This window comes from Mixophyes fleayi, chromosome 8 (genome assembly GCF_038048845.1).
Source record: "Mixophyes fleayi isolate aMixFle1 chromosome 8, aMixFle1.hap1, whole genome shotgun sequence".
NCBI lineage: Eukaryota > Metazoa > Chordata > Amphibia > Anura > Limnodynastidae > Mixophyes > Mixophyes fleayi.
In genome coordinates, this window is record NC_134409.1 from 73,636,955 (window position 1) to 73,650,267 (window position 13,313).

Here is a 13,313-nt window from a genome sequence, read left to right on the forward strand (position 1 = left end):
TCCTGCACCAGTGGAAGCAGTCCTTGCACGTGATAAGAAGAAGGCTATTGTCATGCCTGGGCATAAGACAAAAATATCCACCTCTTATGTGTGGAATTATTTTTACCCAAATCCTGACAACAGTTGTGTATCCATTTGTACCGTTTCTAAAGCCACAGTCAGTAGAGGTAGGGACCTTAACCATCTAAGAACCTCATCCATGTTGCACCATGTGAAGTGAGTTTATGGCAAGCTTTTGGGAAAATCAGAAACTTATGCTAAAAAAATAACAACACGCAGTCCAGCAACAGCTAGCTCCCTTATCTCAGCTAGATCCTAGCACCTGCAATCTACACCAGCAACAAGTTCCTCATCAATATCCTCACAAGTGATCAGAGTTAGTCCTGCATCCAAGTTGCTAAGGCTAGATGACTCCTCCACTATCCAGGATTCCTCAGAAGAATTCTTGAGCTTTAGGCCTGCTGCTGGGGGTGGATCTTCATCCCAGAAGCAAACAAAGAAGAAAACTACTAGTAGTTTACAACAATTGACTGTTAAACAATCCTTTGCAAGAGGATGCAAGTATGACAGCTGTCACCGAGTCACACAGCGAATCACAGGTCCCATGGAGACTATGCTAGTATTAGATCTGCGTCCAAAATCCACAATTAATGCAGCAGGTTTTAGACAGTTAATTGAGGTCCTTTGTCCCTGTTACCAAATTCCATCTCAACATTATCTTACTAGACAAGCAATTCCTTACCTGTACCAGGAGGTTAGAAAAATCCTATTTATTGGGCTAAAAAATGGCATTCTACCCACTGTACGCTTAACCATAGATATGTGGATAAGCGGAACTGGGCAAACTAAAGATTATATGACTGTGAGAGCCCACTGGATTGATGAATTACCTTCAGCAGAAGGAACAGCAACAGCATCTAACAAACACCATCAGATGTTTCAGAGACAGGCTACTCTGTGCATCACTTGCTTCACTAAGAGGCATACTGCTGACGACATGTTATAAAAATTAAGGGATGTCATTGCAACATGGCATATTCTGTTTGGACTCTCCTTAGGATATGTGATTTCTGATAAAGCCACCAATATTGTGTGAGTATTACAGCTGGGTGAATTCCATCACATTCCCTGTTTTGTTCACACAATCAACTTGGTGGTACAGAGCTTTTTAAAATAATTACAAAGACGTGCAGGAGATGCTATCTGTGGCCCTAAAAATTTTGGGTCATTTTCAGCATTCAGCAACAGCATATAAGAGATTGCAGCAGCTGCTAGACAAATTTAATTTTCCCTGCCACCAACTGAAGCAAGAGGTGGTGATAAGGTGGAATTCCACCCTTTATATGCTTGAGAGGATGGAGGAACAGCAAAACGCCAGCCAAGACATTGGGAAAGGAGGGGGAATGTACTTTAGTCCAGCGCAGTGGAGAATGCTTTCCATGTTGTGCAAGGAGCTGAAACCATTCAAAATAGTCACCTGTGAAGTGAGTTCAGACACTGCTAGCTTGAGTTAAGTAATTCCCCTAATTAGACTTTTGGAAAAGCAGCTTCAGAAAATAAAGCTGCCCATCAATCATATTATGGCAATCCAACATAATGGTGGGTTGGAGTACCCGAGGACAATTAGTGTTATTGAGGTTAATAATCGGCAGACTAGATGGGCCAAGCGGTTCTTATCTGTTGTCAAATTCTATGTTTCTATGTTAATAATAATGTAGGAACCAAAGAAGAGTCAAATTTTGAGGTTTTAGCATATTTTAGCAATTTTTCAAAAAAATACATATCCAAAATCAAATCCAAAACACATGAGGGCGGTTTTGCCAAAACAAAAACACGAATTTAATAGAGATCCAAAACTAAAACCAAAACACAGGGGTCAGTGAGCATCCCTATTGTGAAGTGATACAGTAGTTTTTGTGGAGGGATTGTAGGAGAAGCCTTGCAAAACTACAGCGACTTATCGAAAATAATGAAAATGCTATGTGTGCCCAGTTTGCCACCTGATTTCATTCCCAAAACAGTGTTGGGCCAGGCAAAAGTCAAGTTGTTTTCATGTAACTGACACTCTATGTTGATTCCCACTATCAAATTGGTGGCCCAACAGCATTTAACCTTTGCAAAACTACAGCTACTTATTCAAAATGATCAAAATCCTATCTGTGCCCACTTTGCCACCTGATATCACGCCTAAAACAGTGTTGAGCAAGGTAAAACACAAGTATTTTATATATAACTGACCAACTGTGTTGCTTCTGCTAAATGTGATTTATTGTTAAGGCCATTTGAAGTCTTTCTTCAGCCATTTTTGTTACTTAGAAGTTATTAATTTTCTGCTAAAATACAGTTTTTCAAGATGTAAGTCCACGACCTGGAGGTTTATCTCCTGAGCAGACAGGAGATAAACCTCCAGCCCCCTTTGGGATAAGAATAATTGGCACATCTGGCCTGAGATGGGGGAGAAAGTTAAACACCTCAAGAATATGTGAGATAGTTAATCAGCAGCGCATCCCATAGACTATTGTATGCTTATGACGTAGGCTATAAAATCTTGTATCTTTGTATCAATAAACAGAGAATATTTCATGCGTACAGAACTTATTCTGTGTCTATTCTTTCCAGCTGATTGAAGTGCTTCCAGATATGCTTGACACCACAAGGCACACTCGGAATAGATTTTTAGATCTGACAGCTTGGAGGTACCACCGAGATTGGCTATCTAGCGCTACAAGACAGACAAGCGGAGGTTTCTCCGAACATTGAACCCAAACATCCGCCCGCAGTCAGTAGATTTCTACTCGTTAGTCTTCCTATTCTGGGTCACCTCATGTCTGTCTGAGGCACCTGGCACGCGAATGTGTGAGTCTCAAGTATCATCTGATTAATATAATACAGTACTAACCTAATTTGTTTACTGTAATTGTATTGTTAATTAGATTTTTGAAAGATGAGTGAATTTTGAGTGCATGTGTTTGTACCTATTGTGTGATGTATAAAGGATAAAAGTCAAATAAGACATTGATCAAAGACCAAGACAGGAGGGTTGTCTTTGTCTGAACAATAACTTGTTCCCAGATATTTAAATAGTAACAAAGCAGATGGACATAGAATCCTTATTTTTTGTAATAGTGATTGTTTTGGTTATTTTGGGTATAATATACATCCTTTGGAAAGCATGTAATGGCATAGAGGGAATTAGAGTTACTGTTTTCAACATTGGGTGAACATTTTAGACACCATCCCCAGAGATAAATCAAAGAAGGGAGATTCTGTAATCAGCCCAAAGTTTGGAAGAATTCCAAAGACCTTCATCCCAGATACTGTCAAAGAAGCTATTTTGCACGGACATCCAGTACAAGGAGTCCACAGAATGGGACGTCCACTACAAGGACAACCCCAAAAACTAGATAAGACTCCCGATTTGGACTCAACAGAATACTGTCAATAAGGAAAATATAGATAGTAAACAGATAAATGACAACAGCTCCCACATAGATATGATGTGCAAAGATTTTAGGAAATGGGGGAGTAGAAGGGCTGCAGGGAATTTTTCAAGAAAGCGGGGATAGCCAAAGAAGGAATTGATATTTGTGAATGGCAGTGCCGTAACTAGACATTTTAGTGCCCTGGGCGAGACAGGGCACCGGCGCCCCGCATCTAAGTGGGAGTGGCATTTGACAAGTGGGTGTGGCCAACCTAATGTGGGGGTGTGGCTAGCACTTTAGTGAAAGAATTCTTATATATATATATATATATATATATATTGTAACAAAGGGAGGCATTTATCTGACAATATGCAAAGAAAACATACAAGCAGAGTAAGACATTGGCGCAGTTATGCACCTAGATTCAGGTTAAACCAAGTAAAGACTTATGTGTAGTTCAAAGTTGGTTAACTTACATGATTTAAAAGCTGCTTCCTCTCAGCAAACAGACAGGGTGTGTCTGTTAGTTGAAACAGAGCCAGTGATGGGCGTTTTCTCTTAAAGAGAAGGTGGGTGTGTCACCTGTTCATCAAGCTAAGGCTGGGGGAGGAGTATCATGTATAAAAGCTTGTTTGTGCCATTTGTTCATGGAGACCAACGCTGGGAAAGCTGGCTGGTCCTGAGAGAGAGCTGGTCTATGTATAGCTAGCGTTTAGGGTCTCCATGATTGCTGTGCAAGTATACGGTGTCAAAACATTTACCATCCTGACAATAAAGCACCATAAAAAAGGAAGTTGTTCGCGTGTGCTTCTGCAGTAGCGGGCTCTTGCCACAAGTGGTGTCAGGAGTGGGATGCTCCGGAAAGCAAGTTTCCGCTACCCAACCCGCGCAGACGTCAACATGGAGGAAGTACTGAGAACCCTCGTGAATGTGGCCGCTGCGCAAGAACAGCAAGCTCAGATGCTACGAGTTGCCGAGGCACATGTGGAAAACACAAGGCTCTTAAGAGAAGAGTTAAGCCAGATGAGGCATGACAGAAATGAACCACTTGGTCCTGTTCTCCAGAAAATGTCGCCAGGTGATAACATAGAAGCATATCTGGTGTCCTTTGAGAGACTTGCAAAAAGGGCAAAATGGCCTCCTAAAGATTGGGCTGAGAGGCTGGCGCCATATCTGACTGGTGAAGCTCAGCGAGCTTATATGGATCTAGATGAGGAACGGGCCTCTGACTATCTGTGCCTAAAGTCTGAGATATTGGCTCGCATTGGAGTTTTTCGGGCCAGGCCGAGCCCAGCGCTATCACCAATGGCGCTATGATAAAGAAAAACCGGTCAGAGCGCAAGTGGCTGAGCTTTCTAAAATTTTAAAGAAATGGCTGCAGCCTGAGGAGAATTCGCCTTCTCGGATTATTGAAGTTCTGGCGATAGATCACTGCATCTGGGGCTGAACCGTGATTTGCAAAGGTGGGTTCTGCAATCAGACCCACAAACTGCCGGCAATTGATGCAACGGTCGGAAGCCCGGTCTTAAAGGAACCGCCTAAGAATCCACAACATCTGGGCATCGATGTTTGGGAACCGCCAAACCGGAATGCCATCCTGGGAGTCACAGCAGGAATTCCACAAAAGTAGCATACTCAAAGAACCTTTATATCAATTTTACATACATTGTCAGATAGCAAAGAACAGAGTCCTTCTCCAAGATTTCTTTCACACTGTACAGCAGTAGGCTGGAAGATAACAGTAAATTTTTCTTCCTCTATAAGTGAGTTTTTGTTCTAAGTTCGCTTTTTGTTTTCTGTGTCAGCGCTCTGTAAGAGAGAGGTGTGATTTGGTTTAAATCACACTGTTTGTCTGTCTTGTCCATTTTTAAAAGAGACATGATTCAAGATCGAAAAAGTTGTACATTTCTAAATGTAATGCCTGCATTGCTTAATTGTAAGCTTTTGAAGAGATGCAAAACAAGTTTTAATATCTTTGGTCCATCACTGCACGAATCAGTGGACGGACAAAACTGTAAATAATGTACAGATAGTGTCAGAAGAACACACTGACCTCCAGCTGGCTGGGGTCAACAAGCCATTTCTGTATTTGAACAAAATAATTATGTCTGTGAATTGAGAAAAATAGCTTTCACTTTAAGTTAAAAGAGAAAGGTGGAGTGAGTTTTTACATGCAGATATTACAAGCCGTTTTAATCTGTGTGAAAATGGCGCTGATGAATATTCTCAGAAATCAGGAAGGTTTGTTATGCCCATAAAGAAATGTTACAAGATAAAATGCCATCTGTGTGTTACGAGCCGCGGCGGTGCCCAGCCGTTGCTATGACAACCGGGACGTCACTTCCGGCCAGGGCAACGGTCGGACGCCTTCTCTCTGGCGCCGCGTTCCGACGGTGAGGCTGTGTCGGGCGCGTGCGCACTACCAGCCTGTGGGCTAATTAATTCATTAAAGTGTTTATTCAAGGGGCTGTGTATTCTCAGAGCCAGGCTCTGATTGGCTGCTCACAGTATTTAAGGCAAGGAGGCCTGCTGCCTTATTGCCGGTTATAGCTTCTTTACTCCAGTCTGCTGACCTGCTTGTTCCCGTTCCTGTCCTCTGAAACCGCTACTGATTTCCCGTGTATGACCCTTGGCTTGTTTTCCGATACTATTGCCTGCTGCCGGCCCTTGACCTCTGCGTGGACCTCACTCCGCTTGCCTGGGTTCTCCCCAGCTGGTACACACTTCACGACCCTCTGTCAGTCTGTGGCCCAGTCTGTCCCCACCATCAGGGGCTCCAGTGAACACCTGATTGGCAGAGTAGATTCCGGGTTGTGTTGTGTCGGCTGGAGGGGTTCCTTACATTATAACTGGCCCACTGAGAAGGCGTTGTGATGGATGGAAGCGGATCCACACCGTCTCCGGCACAAGCCTTAGCAGGCCATGTTGAGTCCTTGTACCAGATGATCCAGGGATTGGCTGAGCGATTGTCCGTTCAAGAGGAAGCCGCAAAAACTTCACAACCCGCTCCGAGTTCCACCTGTGAACCTAAGATGAACTTGCCGAATCGGTTCTCTGGAAATAGATCCCTGTTTCGGAATTTCAGGGAGAGCTGCAAACTTTATTTCCGGTTGAGACCCCGCTCCTCTGGTTCTGAGCAACAAAGAGTCGGGATTATCATTTGCCTCCTACAAGGTGACCCCCAGTCCTGGGCCTTTTCTTTGCCACAGACCAGTCCTGCCATGCAGTCCGTAGACTCTTTCTTAGAGGCATTAGGTCTACTATATGATGACCCGGATCGAATGGCCTCCGCAGAAGCTCATCTACGGGCCTTGAAACAAGGCCGACGGTCGGCAGAGGAATATTGCGCTGAATTCCGTAGATGGTCACCTGATAGTGGATGGAATGATCCCACCTTACGTAGTCAGTTCCGTCTCGGTCTGTCGGTACAGATTAAAGACTCTTTAGTCCAATACCCGTCTCCTACCTCTTTGGAGGATCTGATGCACCTCTCCATTAAAATTGACAGGAGATCTAAAGAACGGAGAACCAAGAAGGAGGCATCTTCACCTCCATCCGCCTTCATTCCTGTTTCCACGGATGGTGAAGAACCTATGCAATTAAGAGCGTATCGTCTATCCCCTGAGGAAAGAGACAGGAGACGATCACAGGGCTTATGTCTCTATTGCGGCACAAAAGGCCACTTCTCCCGTTCCTGCCCAAATAAGCCAGGAAAAGAGCATGCCTAGGGAACGAGGGGAAAGTTCACCTAGGGCTGCAGATTGTCTCCCCGAAAAATGCTGTATTGATCCCTGCACAGCTCACGTTCAGTGCTCGTTCTGTGGACCTGTCGGCCTTCATTGACAGTGGAGCTGCAGGCAACTTCCTTGACTTCGAGTTTGCCCGCTCTGCTGGAATTCCATGGGTTAAACTTAAATCTGCCATCACGGTATGTGGCTTAGATGGCAGTCCATTGCCAGGCGGTAAGATTACCTAGGAGACCCCACTACTACAATTGAACATTGGAACTCTCCACTCGGAATCCATAGTCTTCCGCCTTATCGAATGCCCGTCAGTTCCTTTGATTCTGGGCCACCCTTGGCTATCCCGCCATAACCCTGTCATAGATTGGGTAAAAGGAGAGATTGTCCAGTGGAGCTCTTATTGTACTCAGTCTTGCTTGACACTACCTCTGCGTGTGATTTAGCCTATTCCGGAGCAGTTTCCTTCACACTATCATTGTCACTCACCGTACTGTGAGTGCCTCTTCCCGGACATTTAGGAACCGTGGCCGTCCTCCATCATGAGGGTCTGCGCATGCGCAGCCCTTTCCTATACTTCAGTGTATGTCCCTTTAACTCAATTGGCAGATCAGGCAACCTCCCTATATTAAGCACCTGTGGTCAACACCACGTTGCCTGATCTTGGAGTCTCATTCCCCATGAGTCTCTGAAGGTGTTCCTGTATTCCTCGTGTATTCAGCGCTGCTGATTCCTGTGGTTTCCAAACCACTTCTACCGCTGTGGTTTCCAAACCACTTCTACTACTGTGGTTCCCATACCACTTCTACCATCAACTGTATCATCGTGACTGTTTGCTGATTCCTATCCGCTGCCTCCGTGCACTACAGTCTTCCAAACCACTTCAACATTTTATATATCATTGTGATCGTTTGCTAAGTGCTATCCGCTGCCTCCGTGCACTACAGTTCTCTAAACCACATCAACGCTATTATATTTCATTGTGACTGTTTGCTGGTTCCTATCCGCTGCCTCCGTGCACTCCAGCCTTTACTTCACATCCACTCACCTGTGCCTCATCAAGTCTGTGAGCTGATTCCTATCCGCTGCCTCCGTGCACTACAGCCTCCAGCTTGCAACTCGCCTGTGTTCACCATCGTGACTGTTAGCTGATTCCTATCCGCTGCCTCTGTGCACTACAGCCTCCAGCTCGCAACTCGCCTGTGTTCACCATCGTGACTGTTAGCTGATTCCTATCCGCTGCCTCTGTGCACTACAGCCTCCAGCTTGCAACTCGCCTGTGTTCATCATCGTGACAGTTAGCTGATTCCTATCCGCTGGCCTGTGCACTGCAGTCTCTTCTCAGCTCTCCTGTGTTTCCTCGAGACTGCTGCTCTCATTGCCATCCGCTACTCTCCGTGATCAACAGCTCCTGGTCTACTCTGCTCTCCCGTGTTCCATCGCTACTGATACCTATTGGTTGCTACTGGTTACCTCCGTGTACTCGCAGAGCCCTGCTGCTGCTGACCACGCTATCGTCCATCTACTGCTGATCCGCTCTCCACGCCTTCACGTGTCCCGCTGGTCTCTACCCTCCTGTCAGCATTGGATTCGTATCTCATCAACTACTCCTCTGCTGGATCATCTCCATTCTCCTGGGTCCTCCATGAGTCCAGTTCCACGTGTTACTGATTCCTGTGGATTCGTGTCCCTGTTGGTCTATTTACCTGTGCGCTGCACCTACTAGACCGCTGCTTCATCTATCCAGGGACTTCTCATCCAGCCGGCCTCCTGCCGCTCAGGTATCGCTGCACTCCTATCTGACTGCCTGCTTCTGAACCACGGTATGCATACTTCTCATTGACTGTGCTGGTGTATTGCATATCTTGCTGGACTGTGTTGGTTCTCCTCTGGAGCCTGCTAGCCGCTGAGTCTATTGCCATCATTGACTGTGTTAACTTGTGCTGGACTACTTCAAGAGACTTTCTATATTTGCAGAGCTGTTCAGTCATTTATATATATATTGTGCATGTTACTGTGGATTGCGTATAAGGTGCCTGTGTATATCTTGTGTTGCAGCCTCTCCCCGTGCACCTCCTCACATATATATTCAGTGGTACAACTTGCTAGTAGCAGACCACTGATCCCTGTCTCCAGTATCACCTGTTCCAGTATCCTCTCACACAGCAGTGGTACAACTTGCTATCGCAGACCACTGACTCCCCGGATACCTCCACTTGGATTCCATTCCTTCACTCAGACAGCGGTACAACTTGCTATCCGCAGACCGCTGACTCTCTCACCTCCTCGTTTCTGTTGGACATCCCTCCTCACTATAGCAGTGGTACAACTTGCTATCGCAGACCACTGACTACCTTCACGTGTCCTTGTCCATACAGTTCCTCGTGTACTACTACCTCCATATTACCAGTGTTGCTAGTCATAGACTTTCCTGAGCATCTCATCATCCACCATCTTCTGTTCCGTGATCACCCAGCTACCAGAGTACACTATTACCATCTATATTGCTCTGGTAAGCCTACCACCTGGTGATCCCTGGGTAAAGACTCCTAGTGCCCGTGACAGTAAGATCAGGCCATGACAGACCCAGATACGGAACCTACCGCCAAAGAGATGCTGCAGCATCTGGTCAGCCGTGTGGAGCAACAGGATGCCCGCCAACAGCTGTTACTTCAGTGTTATCAATCGTTAACCTCCCAAGGAACATCTGGACAGACTGTGACAACTGCTACTGAGGCTCCTGTGCTTTCCTCCGTTTCCCCAGTGCCATCCCAGGTGTCTACAGCTTCTACGCTTCACCTGCCTACTCCGTCAAAGTACGATGGGGACCCCAAAACTTGTAGGGGTTTCCTTAACCAATGTTCAGTCCATTTTGAGCTCCAACCTCAAAATTTTTCTACCCATCGTTCCAGAGTGGCCTATCTTATCTCTTTGTTTTCTGGACAAGCCCTGGCTTGGGCCTCCCCTCTGTGGGAGAGAAACGACCCAATATTGCAAGATAGTGCCAAATTCATTTCTACATTCCGAAGTGTGTTCGATGAACCAGGTCGTGTGACCTCCGCTGCTTCCAGCATCCTCCGTCTGCGACAAGGATCTCATACAGTAGGACAGTACGTCATTCAATTTAGGATCTTAGCCTCTGAACTTCAGTGGAACACTGAAGCCCTAGTTGCCGCCTTCTGGCAGGGGCTCTCCGATAAAATTAAAGATGCACTGACTACCCAGGAGCTTCCTTCGTCACTTGAAGATCTGATCTCTCTTTGCCATCGTGTTGATATGAGATTTCGTGAAAGAGAGGCTGAGAAAACAACTTCTACTAAAGCACCTCTTCGTTCTAACCCTCAATTTCGTCCAGTTTCACCCTCTGTGATTCCCATGGAGATAGGACGTTCCAAATTATCTTCAGAGGAGAGGAAACGAAGAGTAAAGAATAGACTCTGTATCTATTGTGCTGATTCCACTCATATGCTCAGCTCTTGCCCTAAGAGATCGGGAAATGCCAGGCCCTAACTAGTTCTGGAGAGGTGAAGTTAGGGTCCCTGGAGTCCTCTCCATCTTCCATGAAATCTAAAGTCTGCGCCTTTGATGTTACAATTTCCTGTGCTACCAAAACCTTTGAGTCACAGGCATTGATTGATTCCGGAGCAGCAGGAAATTTTATTTCCAAATCATTAGTAAATCAATGGTCCCTACCAGTGATTACCTTAAAAACACCCATTACTGTGACGGCTATAGATGGATCGCGTCTCATCAGCGGTCTCATCACCCAGAGTACGTCTCCAGTAACCCTTCTGATTGGTGCCCTGCATCATGAAGAGATATCGTTTTTAATCCTTCCTGTTACGACTAGTCCAATTGTCTTAGGCCTTCCATGGCTTCAGCGTCACTCTCCACAGATTGACTGGCGCACCCCTCAAGTCACGTCTTGGGGGTCTGAATGTCACCATCATTGCCTTTCCCAAGTCACTCCTCTCAAAGTACAGCAATCTTCCATCTCATCTACCTCACCGGGACTCCCTCCTCAATATGCTTCATTTACTGATGTTTTTGATAAAGCTCAGTCTGAACGTCTTCCTCCTCATCGTTCTTGGGATTGTCCGATCGATCTTCTACCTGGCAAGACTCCCCCCAGGGGCCGGGTCTATCCACTCTCGTTACCTGAAACTCAAGCTACATCTGAGTATATACAGGAGAACCTCCAGCGTGGGTTTATTCGACCTTCCACCTCTCCCGCTGGAGCTGGGTTCTTCTTCGTTAAAAAGAAGGATGGATCTTTACGCCCTTGCATAGATTTTCGTGGACTCAATGCCATTACTATCAATAATCGGTACCCCATTCCGCTGATCACTGAGCTATTCGATCGCATCAAGGGAGCCCGTATCTTTACTAAGTTGGATCTTCGTGGTGCCTACAACTTAATCAGAATTCGTTCCGGTGACGAATGGAAGACAGCGTTTAACACCAGAGACGGGCATTACGAATATCTGGTAATGCCTTTCGGGCTGTGTAATGCCCCCGCTGTTTTTCAAGGTTTCATCAATGAGATCTTCCGGGACTTATTATATGTATGTGTCGTCATCTACCTGGACGACATATTGATCTTTTCACAGGACCTGCCTTCTCACCACCAACATGTGGCAGAAGTCCTCTCCAGGCTACGGAAAAATTCATTGTTCTGTAAATTAGAAAAATGTTCATTCGAATTACCCCAGATTCCATTCTTGGGGTATATAGTTTCCGGAGTTGGCCTGAAGATGGATCCAGACAAGGTGAATGCTGTACTACATTGGCCCCAGCCAACTACTCTCCGTGCTATCCAGCATTTTTTAGGTTTTGCCAATTACTATAGACGCTTCATTCAAGACTTTTCTTCCATTGCATCGCCTATTGTGGCCCTGACTAGGAAGGGGGCTAATCCTAAGCAATGGTCACCTGAGGCTCTTCAAGCCTTTCAAACACTAAAAGAGTCCTTCTCTTCGGCTCCAATCCTTCGACAGCCTGATGTGACACTCCCCTTCTTCCTGGAAGTAGATGCCTCTAATGTGGGCTTAGGAGCTATTCTCTCTCAACGCTCGGAACAGCAAAAATTCCATCCTTGTGCCTTCTATTCTCGGGGCCTCCTGCCCGCAGAGAATTATACTATCGGGGACAAGGAGTTACTAGCTATCAAAGCTGCATTAGAGGAATGGAGATACTTATTGGAGGGAGCTCGCCATCCGGTGACGATCTTCACGGATCATAAGAACTTGTCATATCTCCAGTCTGCCCAATGCTTGAACCCTCGTCAAGCAAGATGGTCTCTTTTCTTTTCCCGTTTTGAATTAATAATAACCTTCAAACCAGCTGCCAAGAACAAAAAAGCTGACGCTTTATCTAGAGCTTTTGTGACGTCCTCTGATATAGAAGAGGTTTCCAACCATACCATTCTAGACCCCAAATGTATCTCACTGGCTGCTTCTTCCACCAAAACGCTACCATTTGGGAAGACCCTCGTGCCTCCTACTCTAAGGAGGAAAATTCTTTCGTGGTTCCATGCCTCTCGTTTTGCTGGACACGCCGGTGAACACAAGACCTTTGAGATTCTCTCTCGAAGTTACTGGTGGCCCTCAATGAGGAGAGACGTCAAAGAGTTCATTGCTTCCTGTGAGCTATGTTCCCAGTTCAAATCCTCCCGCAGAACCCCAGCAGGGTTGCTGCGACCACTACCCATTCCGTCCAAACCGTGGACCCATATTAGTATGGATTTCGTTACTGACTTACCACCTAGTAAGAATCATAACACTATTTGGGTGGTGGTGGACAGATTTTCGAAGATGGCTCATTTCATTCCTCTATCTGGTTTGCCTTCCTCGTCTACTCTGGCTGAACATTTCATTAAAGAGATCTTCCGTATCCATGGATGTCCTTCTGAGATTGTGTCGGATAGAGGAGTACAATTCGTTTCCAGATTCTGGCGAGCCCTTTGTAAAACCTTGGGCATACGATTAGCACTCTCATCTTCTTACCATCCGCAATCTAACGGACAAACTGAACGTGTCAATCAAGATCTTGAGACTTTTATAAGGATGTTCTCTTCAGCCAATCAAGACAACTGGGTAGAGTTGCTTCCTTGGGCTGAATTCGCCCATAACAACATGTACCATGAGTCATC

General features: G+C 45.7%; 1 long non-coding RNA gene across 1 annotated transcript in view; it reads left to right on the forward strand.

Moving 5' to 3' along the window:
- Nucleotides 1–13,313, forward strand: part of LOC142100104 (uncharacterized) — a 72,649-nt gene that overhangs the window by 51,764 nt on the left and 7,572 nt on the right. Inside the window, exon 3 of the long non-coding RNA XR_012678703.1 lies at nt 2,620–2,856. This is a non-coding gene — a long non-coding RNA (uncharacterized LOC142100104). The remainder of the gene's footprint in view (nt 1–2,619; nt 2,857–13,313) is intronic.